The 17,157-nt window shown below is 45.5% G+C and overlaps 7 non-coding genes across 7 annotated transcripts; all 7 read left to right on the top strand.

The window, feature by feature from the left end:
* The first annotated feature begins 950 nt into the window (after positions 1 to 950).
* trnav-aac (transfer RNA valine (anticodon AAC)) lies at positions 951 to 1,023 on the top strand. The gene has a single exon. It is a non-coding gene; the product is annotated as a tRNA-Val (tRNA).
* Positions 1,024 to 3,980: 2,957 nt separating this feature from the next.
* trnav-aac (transfer RNA valine (anticodon AAC)) lies at positions 3,981 to 4,053 on the top strand. The gene has a single exon. It is a non-coding gene; the product is annotated as a tRNA-Val (tRNA).
* Positions 4,054 to 7,010: 2,957 nt separating this feature from the next.
* On the top strand, positions 7,011 to 7,083 carry trnag-acc (transfer RNA glycine (anticodon ACC)). The gene has a single exon. It is a non-coding gene; the product is annotated as a tRNA-Gly (tRNA).
* A 1,681-nt stretch (positions 7,084 to 8,764) lies between these two features.
* Positions 8,765 to 8,846, top strand: trnal-cag (transfer RNA leucine (anticodon CAG)). Its single transcript has one exon. It is a non-coding gene; the product is annotated as a tRNA-Leu (tRNA).
* A 1,195-nt stretch (positions 8,847 to 10,041) lies between these two features.
* trnag-acc (transfer RNA glycine (anticodon ACC)) lies at positions 10,042 to 10,114 on the top strand. Its single transcript has one exon. It is a non-coding gene; the product is annotated as a tRNA-Gly (tRNA).
* A 2,958-nt stretch (positions 10,115 to 13,072) lies between these two features.
* On the top strand, positions 13,073 to 13,145 carry trnav-aac (transfer RNA valine (anticodon AAC)). Its single transcript has one exon. It is a non-coding gene; the product is annotated as a tRNA-Val (tRNA).
* A 2,957-nt stretch (positions 13,146 to 16,102) lies between these two features.
* trnav-aac (transfer RNA valine (anticodon AAC)) lies at positions 16,103 to 16,175 on the top strand. Its single transcript has one exon. It is a non-coding gene; the product is annotated as a tRNA-Val (tRNA).
* The last annotated feature ends 982 nt before the right edge of the window (positions 16,176 to 17,157 follow it).

Genomic DNA, 17,157 nt, shown 5'->3' with positions numbered 1-17,157 from the left:
TTATTTCATCGCTGTTGTGAAACGAAGTCCTACGGTGACTCTACTCGTTGGTTATTTGGGTTTCTAGCTAATGGGAAAATCGTCCCAATGAATTTCGATGTCATACCTTATTGAATATCTTCCATTTCCGTCCTGGAAACATCGGAAGGGAAAGGTAATCTAATCGAGACTGTGATTGGTGAAATTCACTTTTTACGGCCAATTCTTATTATGTTCTTTCTTTCTCTCTTTTCAGCATTGTCTGGAAAGTGGTGGTGCACTAAGGCTGCAGTATGTTTGAAAGAGTCGTTTGGAAATGCCCTGTTGTTAGTTGTGAGATTACTTTATGACTCATGCCCTCGGACTGTATCACATTTAGCATTCATGCATCTCTGTGTCTGAAAATGCCAGTTTCGTTTGTGTTCCGTGTTAAATGCTTTCTGTTTTGCGATTCGCTCAATACATTTCGATTTAACAGAGTTTCTGAGGTAACTTCCAGCAGCAAAAATCCTCAGCTGAGGATCTGGGAAAATTTCACAGAGTATGGTCAGTCGGAGCTAAAGTAAGGAAGTCGTTCGTTTCTGCAGTGTTTCACAATACTACCTTTCCCGTGAGCAGTCGAACAGACTAAATGATTGTGCCACTGACTGCGATGGCAAACTCCGCTAAAAAGTAATCCTTTAAAGCCGGTGGAAGCAACATGACGTTATTGGGGTACATCGTGGAAAAAGATACTTCGGTGGACCTCGTCCATGCTCACCACATAGCCAAAACTAAACAAGTCCCGTTCCCCAGCATTTGGCCCCAAACCCTCTCAACGCACCATATCCAGAAACTCACCCGATTACCTTTGCAATTTTCTGAGTGTAATAGCCTCCTCCGAGCTATTGGAAACAAAAAGGTGAAACGTAGAACGGATTCAACTTTCAGTGCTGGACGCCAGTGAGCCGGAGCACGCACGGCAGTGGCTCGTTTCTGTAGTGTAGTGGTCATCACGTTCGCCTAACACGCGAAAGGTCCCCAGTTCGAAACTGGGCAGAAACTGTTTTGTTCTTCAACTGCAGCCTTTTACATGGACAAGAGCTGAGCTTTCTTGCATGCTTTCCCATCTGCAAACCTGCCTTCGAATTTGCTTGAACAAATCTGCTCTGGTAGTGAAATGTAATGCAATTCCATTTAATTACAGTGCAAAGCGTTGTTAGGTTTTTCTCCAACCTGGTTCTGATCATATGCCATTCTGTTGGAGAATGTAGTTACCGCCTTCTGATCCTTCCACGAAAAGCAGTACCGCATTTGCCTTCCTTGCGCCGACGGCTCGGTTCAAAGACAGGAAAGAAGCTGATGCGCTGGTGTCACAGCGCACCACGAATTCCTGAACTTGTCTGTCTGTCAAATGTACCCCAAGGTCGTGTCAGAAAGACCTCATTTGGAAGCTGTCAATCGTGATTCAACGTGCGAGAATTGGCACCAGATATCCTGAATCATGTTTTGGAGCAATTCGCACGTTCGTGGCTCATTCAATCAGCAACAGCAATGAAAGAAATTGCACTCTCAGAGGAACCTTTCGACTTGCGCATTCATAGCGTCGCTAGTATTAAGGTCCGCCCCGAGATCTAAGTCATGTTGGAACTGAAACGGTGGAATCGACAGAGAGGCTACAGAATGACATCGCATCCATTTGGTTTTCTTTAAATCACTGACGAGCAGGAAAATGTAAACGGGGAGGGCGAGTGGAGAAGTGAGGCAGTTGCAGCTCTGGTGAAATTCCTTCTTTGTGATTCACTCAGCAACCAGAGACGTGAAGGTGACTCAGGCGTGAAAGCTCTTCACATCGAGAACAAAGAGCACTCAAGGGCAGTTAGCACCTCTTCCGGAGTGAGGGTGGGGTGAGGTAATTACCTTTTGACTTCTGTTACTATGTTCAGAAACTGCCGTTTTGATTGAGGTGAACAGAAACTGCATTTCTAAAAAGCACCATGGAATTTAGCAAAATTTATTGAGTCGCTTGTCGTCGATTCCCACATAGGTTTCCAACGCAGTTGGTATCCATGTGGCTCATGTCCAGGTGTGAACATCTCTGCAGCACATTGCACGGTTAAGGTAAAAGGCAAGGAAAGTGGCTTCTAGAACTGGCTCCGAGGTCAGAGCATTCTCACAATGTGATCTGTCGTTCTCGGATTGTAATGTTACCTCCGGTTTTAGGGTGGAGAACATTCTTTGGGACTCTTATTCTGAAAAAAAAACAGACACAGCGACTGAAACTATGCTGCACGGTATGATGTGGATTACGGCCTGCTCAGGTTTGTGCATTTTCCCTGTCGTCCGGTGTGTTTCATGTTCCGTGTAAACGTGAAAGTCGTCCTGTTTCGAGCAATGGGTGAAATCATTTAGCAAAGCGAGATTCGAAATTGCAGTAATGTCAAGCAGCTCATGGTTATTTGACCAAATCATAAGCGAACCCATATTCTCACGCACTCACAGATACATTTGTAGCTGAAAAGAGTCTGAGAAGATAGACTCAGCTTACCATTGATTTTTGACTGGACTGATGGGCTATCAATATCTGCTGCGAAATTGACATTGTAGCTGTGCGAGTCCGAGAGGACATCCCAGCAGCTGTGCGAGTCCGAGAGGAATCATGGAACCCTTATCATGTGACTTTGCATCTGTTGTTATGCAGGAGGACAATTGGAAATACAAGAAAATGAGGCGGCGCTGCCGTCTGGTAGTGTGGCCGAGCGGTCTAAGGCGCTGGATCCAGATTCCTGTCTCGAAAGAGGCGTGGATTCGAATCCCACCACTGCCATTTCTGCTGATCAACTTCAACGCTGCAGCTTGTTAAAATGCTGTTTCGTTGCCCACTGTCTATTGATTTTGAAAACAAAAGTAAAATGTGTTTGCTTCCCAGGGAGTTAACTGTGGTGTGGGATACTGCCATATATTTCAAAATGTCTCTACTGTCATGATCGTGTTCGCCTCCCGCGCGGAAAATCGCAAACAGTTCTGCCGTCCCAGGCAAGTTGAGCTTTTACTGGAACCGAATGGAGACTGTTATTTCATCGCTGTTGTGAAACGAAGTCCTACGGTGACTCTACTCGTTGGTTATTTGGGTTTCTAGCTAATGGGAAAATCGTCCCAATGAATTTCGATGTCATACCTTATTGAATATCTTCCATTTCCGTCCTGGAAACATCGGAAGGGAAAGGTAATCTAATCGAGACTGTGATTGGTGAAATTCACTTTTTACGGCCAATTCTTATTATGTTCTTTCTTTCTCTCTTTTCAGCATTGTCTGGAAAGTGGTGGTGCACTAAGGCTGCAGTATGTTTGAAAGAGTCGTTTGGAAATGCCCTGCTGTTAGTTGTGAGATTACTTTATGACTCATGCCCTCGGACTGTATCACATTTAGCATTCATGCATCTCTGTGTCTGAAAATGCCAGTTTCGTTTGTGTTCCGTGTTAAATGCTTTCTGTTTTGCGATTCGCTCAATACATTTCGATTTAACAGAGTTACTGAGGTAACTTCCAGCAGCAAAAATCCTCAGCTGAGGATCTGTGAAAATTTCACAGAGTATGGTCAGTCGGAGCTAAAGTAAGGAAGTCGTTCGTTTCTGCAGTGTTTCACAATACTACCTTTCCCGTGAGCAGTCGAACAGACTAAATGATTGTGCCACTGACTGCGATGGCAAACTCCGCTAAAAAGTAATCCTTTAAAGCCGGTGGAAGCAACATGACGTTATTGGGGTACATCGTGGAAAAAGATACTTCGGTGGACCTCGTCCATGCTCACCACATAGCCAAAACTAAACAAGTCCCATTCCCCAGCATTTGGCCCCAAACCCTCTCAACGCACCATATCCAGAAACTCACCCGATTACCTTTGCAATTTTCTGAGTGTAATAGCCTCCTCCGAGCTATTGGAAACAAAAAGGTGAAACGTAGAACGGATTCAACTTTCAGTGCTGGATGCCAGTGAGCCGGAGCACGCGCGGCAGTGGCTCGTTTCTGTAGTGTAGTGGTCATCACGTTCGCCTAACACGCGGAAGGTCCCCAGTTCGAAACTGGGCAGAAACTGTTTTGTTCTTCAACTGCAGCCTTTTACATGGACAAGAGCTGAGCTTTCTTGCATGCTTTCCCATCTGCAAACCTGCCTTCGAATTTGCTTGAACAAATCTGCTCTGGTAGTGAAATGTAATGCAATTCCATTTAATTACAGTGCAAAGCGTTGTTAGGTTTTTCTCCAACCTGGTTCTGATCATATGCCATTCTGTTGGAGAATGTAGTTACCGCCTTCTGATCCTTCCACGAAAAGCAGTACCGCATTTGCCTTCCTTGCGCCGACGGCTCGGTTCAAAGACAGGAAAGAAGCTGATGCGCTGGTGTCACAGCGCACCACGAATTCCTGAACTTGTCTGTCTGTCAAATGTACCCCAAGGTCGTCTCAGAAAGACCTCATTTGGAAGCTGTCAATCGTGATTCAACGTGCGAGAATTGGCACCAGATATCCTGAATCATGTTTTGGAGCAATTCGCACGTTCGTGGCTCATTCAATCAGCAACAGCAATGAAAGAAATTGCACTCTCAGAGGAACCTTTCGACTTGCGCATTCATAGCGTCGCTAGTATTAAGGTCCGCCCCGAGATCTAAGTCATGTTGGAACTGAAACGGTGGAATCGACAGAGAGGCTACAGAATGACATCGCATCCATTTGGTTTTCTTTAAATCACTGACGAGCAGGAAAATGTAAACGGGGAGGGCGAGTGGAGAAGTGAGGCAGTTGCAGCTCTGGTGAAATTCCTTCTTTGTGATTCACTCAGCAACCAGAGACGTGAAGGTGACTCAGGCGTGAAAGCTCTTCACATCGAGAACAAAGAGCACTCAAGGGCAGTTAGCAACTCTTCCGGAGTGAGGGTGGGGTGAGGTAATTACCTTTTGACTTCTGTTACTATGTTCAGAAACTGCCGTTTTGATTGAGGTGAACAGAAACTGCATTTCTAAAAAGCACCATGGAATTTAGCAAAATTTATTGAGTCGCTTGTCGTCGATTCCCACATAGGTTTCCAACGCAGTTGGTATCCATGTGGCTCATGTCCAGGTGTGAACATCTCTGCAGCACATTGCACGGTTAAGGTAAAAGGCAAGGAAAGTGGCTTCTAGAACTGGCTCCGAGGTCAGAGCATTCTCACAATGTGATCTGTCGTTCTCGGATTGTAATGTTACCTCCGGTTTTAGGGTGGAGAACATTCTTTGGGACTCTTATTCTGAAAAAAAAACAGACACAGCGACTGAAACTATGCTGCACGGTATGATGTGGATTACGGCCTGCTCAGGTTTGTGCATTTTCCCTGTCGTCCGGTGTGTTTCATGTTCCGTGTAAACGTGAAAGTCGTCCTGTTTCGAGCAATGGGTGAAATCATTTAGCAAAGCGAGATTCGAAATTGCAGTAATGTCAAGCAGCTCATGGTTATTTGACCAAATCATAAGCGAACCCATATTCTCACGCACTCACAGATACATTTGTAGCTGAAAAGAGTCTGAGAAGATAGACTCAGCTTACCATTGATTTTTGACTGGACTGATGGGCTATCAATATCTGCTGCGAAATTGACATTGTAGCTGTGCGAGTCCGAGAGGACATCCCAGCAGCTGTGCGAGTCCGAGAGGAATCATGGAACCCTTATCATGTGACTTTGCATCTGTTGTTATGCAGGAGGACAATTGGAAATACAAGAAAATGAGGCGGCGCGGCCGGCTGGTAGTGTGGCCGAGCGGTCTAAGGCGCTGGATCCAGGTTCCAGTCTCGAAAGGGGCGCGGATTCGAATCCCACCACTGCCATTTCTGCTGATCAACTCCAACGCTGCAGCTTGTTGAAATGCTGTTTCGTTGCCCACTGTCTATTGATTTTGAAAACAAAAGTAAAATGTGTTTGCTTCCCAGGGAGTTAACTGTGGTGTGGGATACTGCCATATATTTCAAAATGTCTCTACTGTCATGATCGTGTTCGCCTCCCGCGCGGAAAATCGCAAACAGTTCTGCCGTCCCAGGCAAGTTGAGCTTTTACTGGAACCGAATGGAGACTGTTATTTCATCGCTGTTGTGAAACGAAGTCCTACGGTGACTCTACTCGTTGGTTATTTGGGTTTCTAGCTAATGGGAAAATCGTCCCAATGAATTTCGATGTCATACCTTATTGAATATCTTCCATTTCCGTCCTGGAAACATCGGAAGGGAAAGGTAATCTAATCGAGACTGTGATTGGTGAAATTCACTTTTTACGGCCAATTCTTATTATGTTCTTTCTTTCTCTCTTTTCAGCATTGTCTGGAAAGTGGTGGTGCACTAAGGCTGCAGTATGTTTGAAAGAGTCGTTTGGAAATGCCCTGTTGTTAGTTGTGAGATTACTTTATGACTCATGCCCTCGGACTGTATCACATTTAGCATTCATGCATCTCTGTGTCTGAAAATGCCAGTTTCGTTTGTGTTCCGTGTTAAATGCTTTCTGTTTTGCGATTCGCTCAATACATTTCGATTTAACAGAGTTTCTGAGGTAACTTCCAGCAGCAAAAATCCTCAGCTGAGGATCTGTGAAAATTTCACAGAGTATGGTCAGTCGGAGCTAAAGTAAGGAAGTCGTTCGTTTCTGCAGTGTTTCACAATACTACCTTTCCCGTGAGCAGTCGAACAGACTAAATGATTGTGCCACTGACTGCGATGGCAAACTCCGCTAAAAAGTAATCCTTTAAAGCCGGTGGAAGCAACATGACGTTATTGGGGTACATCGTGGAAAAAGATACTTCGGTGGACCTCGTCCATGCTCACCACATAGCCAAAACTAAACAAGTCCCGTTCCCCAGCATTTGGCCCCAAACCCTCTCAACGCACCATATCCAGAAACTCACCCGATTACCTTTGCAATTTTCTGAGTGTAATAGCCTCCTCCGAGCTATTGGAAACAAAAAGGTGAAACGTAGAACGGATTCAACTTTCAGTGCTGGACGCCAGTGAGCCGGAGCACGCGCGGCAGTGGCTCGTTTCTGTCGTGTAGTGGTCATCACGTTCGCCTACCACGCGGAAGGTCCCCAGTTCGAAACTGGGCAGAAACTGTTTTGTTCTTCAACTGCAGCCTTTTACATGGACAAGAGCTGAGCTTTCTTGCATGCTTTCCCATCTGCAAACCTGCCTTCGAATTTGCTTGAACAAATCTGCTCTGGTAGTGAAATGTAATGCAATTCCATTTAATTACAGTGCAAAGCGTTGTTAGGTTTTTCTCCAACCTGGTTCTGATCATATGCCATTCTGTTGGAGAATGTAGTTACCGCCTTCTGATCCTTCCACGAAAAGCAGTACCGCATTTGCCTTCCTTGCGCCGACGGCTCGGTTCAAAGACAGGAAAGAAGCTGATGCGCTGGTGTCACAGCGCACCACGAATTCCTGAACTTGTCTGTCTGTCAAATGTACCCCAAGGTCGTCTCAGAAAGACCTCATTTGGAAGCTGTCAATCGTGATTCAACGTGCGAGAATTGGCACCAGATATCCTGAATCATGTTTTGGAGCAATTCGCACGTTCGTGGCTCATTCAATCAGCAACAGCAATGAAAGAAATTGCACTCTCAGAGGAACCTTTCGACTTGCGCATTCATAGCGTCGCTAGTATTAAGGTCCGCCCCGAGATCTAAGTCATGTTGGAACTGAAACGGTGGAATCGACAGAGAGGCTACAGAATGACATCGCATCCATTTGGTTTTCTTTAAATCACTGACGAGCAGGAAAATGTAAACGGGGAGGGCGAGTGGAGAAGTGAGGCAGTTGCAGCTCTGGTGAAATTCCTTCTTTGTGATTCACTCAGCAACCAGAGACGTGAAGGTGACTCAGGCGTGAAAGCTCTTCACATCGAGAACAAAAAGCACTCAAGGGCAGTTAGCACCTCTTCCGGAGTGAGGGTGGGGTGAGGTAATTACCTTTTGACTTCTGTTACTATGTTCAGAAACTGCCGTTTTGATTGAGGTGAACAGAAACTGCATTTCTAAAAAGCACCATGGAATTTAGCAAAATTTATTGAGTCGCTTGTCGTCGATTCCCACATAGGTTTCCAACGCAGTTGGTATCCATGTGGCTCATGTCCAGGTGTGAACATCTCTGCAGCACATTGCACGGTTAAGGTAAAAGGCAAGGAAAGTGGCTTCTAGAACTGGCTCCGAGGTCAGAGCATTCTCACAATGTGATCTGTCGTTCTCGGATTGTAATGTTACCTCCGGTTTTAGGGTGGAGAACATTCTTTGGGACTCTTATTCTGAAAAAAAAAACAGACACAGCGACTGAAACTATGCTGCACGGTATGATGTGGATTACGGCCTGCTCAGGTTTGTGCATTTTCCCTGTCGTCCGGTGTGTTTCATGTTCCGTGTAAACGTGAAAGTCGTCCTGTTTCGAGCAATGGGTGAAATCATTTAGCAAAGCGAGATTCGAAATTGCAGTAATGTCAAGCAGCTCATGGTTATTTGACCAAATCATAAGCGAACCCATATTCTCACGCACTCACAGATACATTTGTAGCTGAAAAGAGTCTGAGAAGATAGACTCAGCTTACCATTGATTTTTGACTGGACTGATGGGCTATCAATATCTGCTGCGAAATTGACATTGTAGCTGTGCGAGTCCGAGAGGACATCCCAGCAGCTGTGCGAGTCCGAGAGGAATCATGGAACCCTTATCATGTGACTTTGCATCTGTTGTTATGCAGGAGGACAATTGGAAATACAAGAAAATGAGGCGGCGCTGCCGTCTGGTAGTGTGGCCGAGCGGTCTAAGGCGCTGGATCCAGGTTCCAGTCTCGAAAGAGGCGTGGGTTCGAATCCCACCACTGCCATTTCTGCTGATCAACTCCAACGCTGCAGCTTGTTGAAATGCTGTTTCGTTGCCCACTGTCTATTGATTTTGAAAACAAAAGTAAAATGTGTTTGCTTCCCAGGGAGTTAACTGTGGTGTGGGATACTGCCATATATTTCAAAATGTCTCTACTGTCATGATCGTGTTCGCCTCCCGCGCGGAAAATCGCAAACAGTTCTGCCGTCCCAGGCAAGTTGAGCTTTTACTGGAACCGAATGGAGACTGTTATTTCATCGCTGTTGTGAAACGAAGTCCTACGGTGACTCTACTCGTTGGTTATTTGGGTTTCTAGCTAATGGGAAAATCGTCCCAATGAATTTCGATGTCATACCTTATTGAATATCTTCCATTTCCGTCCTGGAAACATCGGAAGGGAAAGGTAATCTAATCGAGACTGTGATTGGTGAAATTCACTTTTTACGGCCAATTCTTATTATGTTCTTTCTTTCTCTCTTTTCAGCATTGTCTGGAAAGTGGTGGTGCACTAAGGCTGCAGTATGTTTGAAAGAGTCGTTTGGAAATGCCCTGTTGTTAGTTGTGAGATTACTTTATGACTCATGCCCTCGGACTGTATCACATTTAGCATTCATGCATCTCTGTGTCTGAAAATGCCAGTTTCGTTTGTGTTCCGTGTTAAATGCTTTCTGTTTTGCGATTCGCTCAATACATTTCGATTTAACAGAGTTTCTGAGGTAACTTCCAGCAGCAAAAATCCTCAGCTGAGGATCTGTGAAAATTTCACAGAGTATGGTCAGTCGGAGCTAAAGTAAGGAAGTCGTTCGTTTCTGCAGTGTTTCACAATACTACCTTTCCCGTGAGCAGTCGAACAGACTAAATGATTGTGCCACTGACTGCGATGGCAAACTCCGCTAAAAAGTAATCCTTTAAAGCCGGTGGAAGCAACATGACGTTATTGGGGTACATCGTGGAAAAAGATACTTCGGTGGACCTCGTCCATGCTCACCACATAGCCAAAACTAAACAAGTCCCGTTCCCCAGCATTTGGCCCCAAACCCTCTCAACGCACCATATCCAGAAACTCACCCGATTACCTTTGCAATTTTCTGAGTGTAATAGCCTCCTCCGAGCTATTGGAAACAAAAAGGTGAAACGTAGAACGGATTCAACTTTCAGTGCTGGACGCCAGTGAGCCGGAGCACGCGCGGCAGTGGCTCGTTTCTGTAGTGTAGTGGTCATCACGTTCGCCTACCACGCGGAAGGTCCCCAGTTCGAAACTGGGCAGAAACTGTTTTGTTCTTCAACTGCAGCCTTTTACATGGACAAGAGCTGAGCTTTCTTGCATGCTTTCCCATCTGCAAACCTGCCTTCGAATTTGCTTGAACAAATCTGCTCTGGTAGTGAAATGTAATGCAATTCCATTTAATTACAGTGCAAAGCGTTGTTAGGTTTTTCTCCAACCTGGTTCTGATCATATGCCATTCTGTTGGAGAATGTAGTTACCGCCTTCTGATCCTTCCACGAAAAGCAGTACCGCATTTGCCTTCCTTGCGCCGACGGCTCGGTTCAAAGACAGGAAAGAAGCTGATGCGCTGGTGTCACAGCGCACCACGAATTCCTGAACTTGTCTGTCTGTCAAATGTACCCCAAGGTCGTCTCAGAAAGACCTCATTTGGAAGCTGTCAATCGTGATTCAACGTGCGAGAATTGGCACCAGATATCCTGAATCATGTTTTGGAGCAATTCGCACGTTCGTGGCTCATTCAATCAGCAACAGCAATGAAAGAAATTGCACTCTCAGAGGAACCTTTCGACTTGCGCATTCATAGCGTCGCTAGTATTAAGGTCCGCCCCGAGATCTAAGTCATGTTGGAACTGAAACGGTGGAATCGACAGAGAGGCTACAGAATGACATCGCATCCATTTGGTTTTCTTTAAATCACTGACGAGCAGGAAAATGTAAACGGGGAGGGCGAGTGGAGAAGTGAGGCAGTTGCAGCTCTGGTGAAATTCCTTCTTTGTGATTCACTCAGCAACCAGAGACGTGAAGGTGACTCAGGCGTGAAAGCTCTTCACATCGAGAACAAAAAGCACTCAAGGGCAGTTAGCACCTCTTCCGGAGTGAGGGTGGGGTGAGGTAATTACCTTTTGACTTCTGTTACTATGTTCAGAAACTGCCGTTTTGATTGAGGTGAACAGAAACTGCATTTCTAAAAAGCACCATGGAATTTAGCAAAATTTATTGAGTCGCTTGTCGTCGATTCCCACATAGGTTTCCAACGCAGTTGGTATCCATGTGGCTCATGTCCAGGTGTGAACATCTCTGCAGCACATTGCACGGTTAAGGTAAAAGGCAAGGAAAGTGGCTTCTAGAACTGGCTCCGAGGTCAGAGCATTCTCACAATGTGATCTGTCGTTCTCGGATTGTAATGTTACCTCCGGTTTTAGGGTGGAGAACATTCTTTGGGACTCTTATTCTGAAAAAAAAAACAGACACAGCGACTGAAACTATGCTGCACGGTATGATGTGGATTACGGCCTGCTCAGGTTTGTGCATTTTCCCTGTCGTCCGGTGTGTTTCATGTTCCGTGCAAACGTGAAAGTCGTCCTGTTTCGAGCAATGGGTGAAATCATTTAGCAAAGCGAGATTCGAAATTGCAGTAATGTCAAGCAGCTCATGGTTATTTGACCAAATCATAAGCGAACCCATATTCTCACGCACTCACAGATACATTTGTAGCTGAAAAGAGTCTGAGAAGATAGACTCAGCTTACCATTGATTTTTGACTGGACTGATGGGCTATCAATATCTGCTGCGAAATTGACATTGTAGCTGTGCGAGTCCGAGAGGACATCCCAGCAGCTGTGCGAGTCCGAGAGGAATCATGGAACCCTTATCATGTGACTTTGCATCTGTTGTTATGCAGGAGGACAATTGGAAATGCAAGAAAATGAGGCGGCGCTGCCGTCTGGTAGTGTGGCCGAGCGGTCTAAGGCGCTGGATCCAGGTTCCTGTCTCGAAAGAGGCGTGGATTCGAATCCCACCACTGCCATTTCTGCTGATCAACTCCAACGCTGCAGCTTGTTAAAATGCTGTTTCGTTGCCCACTGTCTATTGATTTTGAAAACAAAAGTAAAATGTGTTTGCTTCCCAGGGAGTTAACTGTGGTGTGGGATACTGCCATATATTTCAAAATGTCTCTACTGTCATGATCGTGTTCGCCTCCCGCGCGGAAAATCGCAAACAGTTCTGCCGTCCCAGGCAAGTTGAGCTTTTACTGGAACCGAATGGCGACTGTTATTTCATCGCTGTTGTGAAACGAAGTCCTACGGTGACTCTACTCGTTGGTTATTTGGGTTTCTAGCTAATGGGAAAATCGTCCCAATGAATTTCGATGTCATACCTTATTGAATATCTTCCACTTCCGTCCTGGAAACATCGGAAGGGAAAGGTAATCTAATCGAGACTGTGATTGGTGAAATTCACTTTTTACGGCCAATTCTTATTATGTTCTTTCTTTCTCTCTTTTCAGCATTGTCTGGAAAGTGGTGGTGCACTAAGGCTGCAGTATGTTTGAAAGAGTCGTTTGGAAATGCCCTGTTGTTAGTTGTGAGATTACTTTATGACTCATGCCCTCGGACTGTATCACATTTAGCATTCATGCATCTCTGTGTCTGAAAATGCCAGTTTCGTTTGTGTTCCGTGTTAAATGCTTTCTGTTTTGCGATTCGCTCAATACATTTCGATTTAACAGAGTTTCTGAGGTAACTTCCAGCAGCAAAAATCCTCAGCTGAGGATCTGTGAAAATTTCACAGAGTATGGTCAGTCGGAGCTAAAGTAAGGAAGTCGTTCGTTTCTGCAGTGTTTCACAATACTACCTTTCCCGTGAGCAGTCGAACAGACTAAATGATTGTGCCACTGACTGCGATGGCAAACTCCGCTAAAAAGTAATCCTTTAAAGCCGGTGGAAGCAACATGACGTTATTGGGGTACATCGTGGAAAAAGATACTTCGGTGGACCTCGTCCATGCTCACCACATAGCCAAAACTAAACAAGTCCCGTTCCCCAGCATTTGGCCCCAAACCCTCTCAACGCACCATATCCAGAAACTCACCCGATTACCTTTGCAATTTTCTGAGTGTAATAGCCTCCTCCGAGCTATTGGAAACAAAAAGGTGAAACGTAGAACGGATTCAACTTTCAGTGCTGGACGCCAGTGAGCCGGAACACGCGCGGCAGTGGCTCGTTTCTGTAGTGTAGTGGTCATCACGTTCGCCTAACACGCGAAAGGTCCCCAGTTCGAAACTGGGCAGAAACTGTTTTGTTCTTCAACTGCAGCCTTTTACATGGACAAGAGCTGAGCTTTCTTGCATGCTTTCCCATCTGCAAACCTGCCTTCGAATTTGCTTGAACAAATCTGCTCTGGTAGTGAAATGTAATGCAATTCCATTTAATTACAGTGCAAAGCGTTGTTAGGTTTTTCTCCAACCTGGTTCTGATCATATGCCATTCTGTTGGAGAATGTAGTTACCGCCTTCTGATCCTTCCACGAAAAGCAGTACCGCATTTGCCTTCCTTGCGCCGACGGCTCGGTTCAAAGACAGGAAAGAAGCTGATGCGCTGGTGTCACAGCGCACCACGAATTCCTGAACTTGTCTGTCTGTCAAATGTACCCCAAGGTCGTCTCAGAAAGACCTCATTTGGAAGCTGTCAATCGTGATTCAACGTGCGAGAATTGGCACCAGATATCCTGAATCATGTTTTGGAGCAATTCGCACGTTCGTGGCTCATTCAATCAGCAACAGCAATGAAAGAAATTGCACTCTCAGAGGAACCTTTCGACTTGCGCATTCATAGCGTCGCTAGTATTAAGGTCCGCCCCGAGATCTAAGTCATGTTGGAACTGAAACGGTGGAATCGACAGAGAGGCTACAGAATGACATCGCATCCATTTGGTTTTCATTAAATCACTGACGAGCAGGAAAATGTAAACGGGGAGGGCGAGTGGAGAAGTGAGGCAGTTGCAGCTCTGGTGAAATTCCTTCTTTGTGATTCACTCAGCAACCAGAGACGTGAAGGTGACTCAGGCGTGAAAGCTCTTCACATCGAGAACAAAAAGCACTCAAGGGCAGTTAGCAGCTCTTCCGGAGTGAGGCTGGGGTGAGGTAATTACCTTTTGACTTCTGTTACTATGTTCAGAAACTGTCGTTTTGATTGAGGTGAACAGAAACTGCATTTCTAAAAAGCACCATGGAATTTAGCAAAATTTATTGAGTCGCTTGTCGTCGATTCCCACATAGGTTTCCAACGCAGTTGGTATCCATGTGGCTCATGTCCAGGTGTGAACATCTCTGCAGCACATTGCACGGTTAAGGTAAAAGGCAAGGAAAGTGGCTTCTAGAACTGGCTCCGAGGTCAGAGCATTCTCACAATGTGATCTGTCGTTCTCGGATTGTAATGTTACCTCCGGTTTTAGGGTGGAGAACATTCTTTGGGACTCTTATTCTGAAATAAAAACAGACACAGCGACTGAAACTATGCTGCACGGTATGATGTGGATTACGGCCTGCTCAGGTTTGTGCATTTTCCCTGTCGTCCGGTGTGTTTCATGTTCCGTGTAAACGTGAAAGTCGTCCTGTTTCGAGCAATGGGTGAAATCATTTAGCAAAGCGAGATTCGAAATTGCAGTAATGTCAAGCAGCTCATGGTTATTTGACCAAATCATAAGCGAACCCATATTCTCACGCACTCACAGATACATTTGTAGCTGAAAAGAGTCTGAGAAGATAGACTCAGCTTACCATTGATTTTTGACTGGACTGATGGGCTACCAATATCTGCTGCGAAATTGACATTGTAGCTGTGCGAGTCCGAGAGGACATCCCAGCAGCTGTGCGATTCCGAGAGGAATCATGGAACCCTTATCATGTGACTTTGCATCTGTTGTTATGCAGGAGGACAATTGGAAATACAAGAAAATGAGGCGGCGCGGCCGGCTGGTAGTGTGGCCGAGCGGTCTAAGGCGCTGGATCCAAGTTCCAGTCTCGAAAGGGGCGTGGATTCGAATCCCACCACTGCCATTTCTGCTGATCAACTCCAACGCTGCAGCTTGTTAAAATGCTGTTTCGTTGCCCACTGTCTATTGATGTTGAACACACAAGTAAAATGGGTTTGCTTCCCAGGGAATTAACTGTGGTGTGGGATACTGCCAAATATTTCTAAATGTCTCTACTGTCATGATCGTGTTCGTCTCCCGCGCGGAAAATCGCAAACAGTTCTGCCGTCCCAGGCAAGTTGAGCTTTTACTGGAACCGAATGGAGACTGTTATTTCATCGCTGTTGTGAAACGAAGTCCTACGGTGACTCTACTCGTTGGTTATTTGGGTTTCTAGCTAATGGGAAAATCGTCCCAATGAATTTCGATGTCATACCTTATTGAATATCTTCCATTTCCGTCCTGGAAACATCGGAAGGGAAAGGTAATCTAATCGAGACTGTGATTGGTGAAATTCACTTTTTACGGCCAATTCTTATTATGTTCTTTCTTTCTCTCTTTTCAGCATTGTCTGGAAAGTGGTGGTGCACTAAGGCTGCAGTATGTTTGAAAGAGTCGTTTGGAAATGCCCTGTTGTTAGTTGTGAGATTACTTTATGACTCATGCCCTCGGACTGTATCACATTTAGCATTCATGCATCTCTGTGTCTGAAAATGCCAGTTTCGTTTGTGTTCCGTGTTAAATGCTTTCTGTTTTGCGATTCGCTCAATACATTTCGATTTAACAGAGTTTCTGAGGTAACTTCCAGCAGCAAAAATCCTCAGCTGAGGATCTGGGAAAATTTCACAGAGTATGGTCAGTCGGAGCTAAAGTAAGGAAGTCGTTCGTTTCTGCAGTGTTTCACAATACTACCTTTCCCGTGAGCAGTCGAACAGACTAAATGATTGTGCCACAGACTGCGATGGCAAACTCCGCTAAAAAGTAATCGTTTAAAGCCGGTGGAAGCAACATGACGTTATTGGGGTACATCGTGGAAAAAGATACTTCGGTGGACCTCGTCCATGCTCACCACATAGCCAAAACTAAACAAGTCCCGTTCCCCAGCATTTGGCCCCAAACCCTCTCAACGCACCATATCCAGAAACTCACCCGATTACCTTTGCAATTTTCTGAGTGTTACAGCCTCCTCCGAGCTATTGGAAACAAAAAGGTGAAACGTAGAACGGATTCAACTTTCAGTGCTTGACGCCACTGAGCCGGAGCACGCACGGCAGTGGCTCGTTTCTGTAGTGTAGTGGTCATCACGTTCGCCTAACACGCGAAAGGTCCCCAGTTCGAAACTGGGCAGGAGCTGTTTTGTTCTTCAACTGCAGCCTTTTTCATGGACAAGAGCTGAGCTTTCTTGCATGCTTTCCCATCTGCAAACCTGCCTTCGAATTTGCTTGAACAAATCTGCTCTGGTAGTGAAATGTAATGCAATTCCATTTAATTACAGTGCAAAGCGTTGTTAGGTTTTTCTCCAACCTGGTTCTGATCATATACCATTCTGTTGGAGAATGTAGTTACCGCCTTCTGATCCTTCCACGAAAAGCAGTACCGCATTTGCCTTCCTTGCGCCGACGGCTCGGTTCAAAGACAGGAAAGAAGCTGATGCGCTGGTGTCACAGCGCACCACGAATTCCTGAACTTGTCTGTCTGTCAAATGTACCCCAAGGTCGTCTCAGAAAGACCTCATTTGGAAGCTGTCAATCGTGATTCAACGTGCGAGAATTGGCACCAGATATCCTGAATCATGTTTTGGAGCAATTCGCACGTTCGTGGCTCATTCAATCAGCAACAGCAATGAAAGAAATTGCACTCTCAAAGGAACCTTTCGACTTGCGCATTCATAGCGTCGCTAGTATTAAGGTCCGCCCCGAGATCTAAGTCATGTTGGAACTGAAACGGTGGAATCGACAGAGAGGCTACAGAATGACATCGCATCCATTTGGTTTTCATTAAATCACTGACGAGCAGGAAAATGTAAACGGGGAGGGCGAGTGGAGAAGTGAGGCAGTTGCAGCTCTGGTGAAATTCCTTCTTTGTGATTCACTCAGCAACCAGAGACGTGAAGGTGACTCAGGCGTGAAAGCTCTTCACATCGAGAACAAAAAGCACTCAAGGGCAGTTAGCAGCTCTTCCGGAGTGAGGGTGGGGTGAGGTAATTACCTTTTGACTTCTGTTACTATGTTCAGAAACTGTCGTTTTGATTGAGGTGAACAGAAACTGCATTTCTAAAAAGCACCATGGAATTTAGCAAAATTTATTGAGTCGCTTGTCGTCGATTCCCACATAG

The sequence above is a fragment of the Chiloscyllium plagiosum genome, unplaced genomic scaffold (genome assembly GCF_037043375.1).
Source record: "Chiloscyllium plagiosum isolate Xiang-an unplaced genomic scaffold, Cpla_swu_hap1 HiC_scaffold_42, whole genome shotgun sequence".
Lineage (NCBI taxonomy): Eukaryota > Metazoa > Chordata > Chondrichthyes > Orectolobiformes > Hemiscylliidae > Chiloscyllium > Chiloscyllium plagiosum.
Note: the sequence above shows the minus strand (reverse complement) of the source record. Positions and strands in the feature narration are given on the sequence as shown.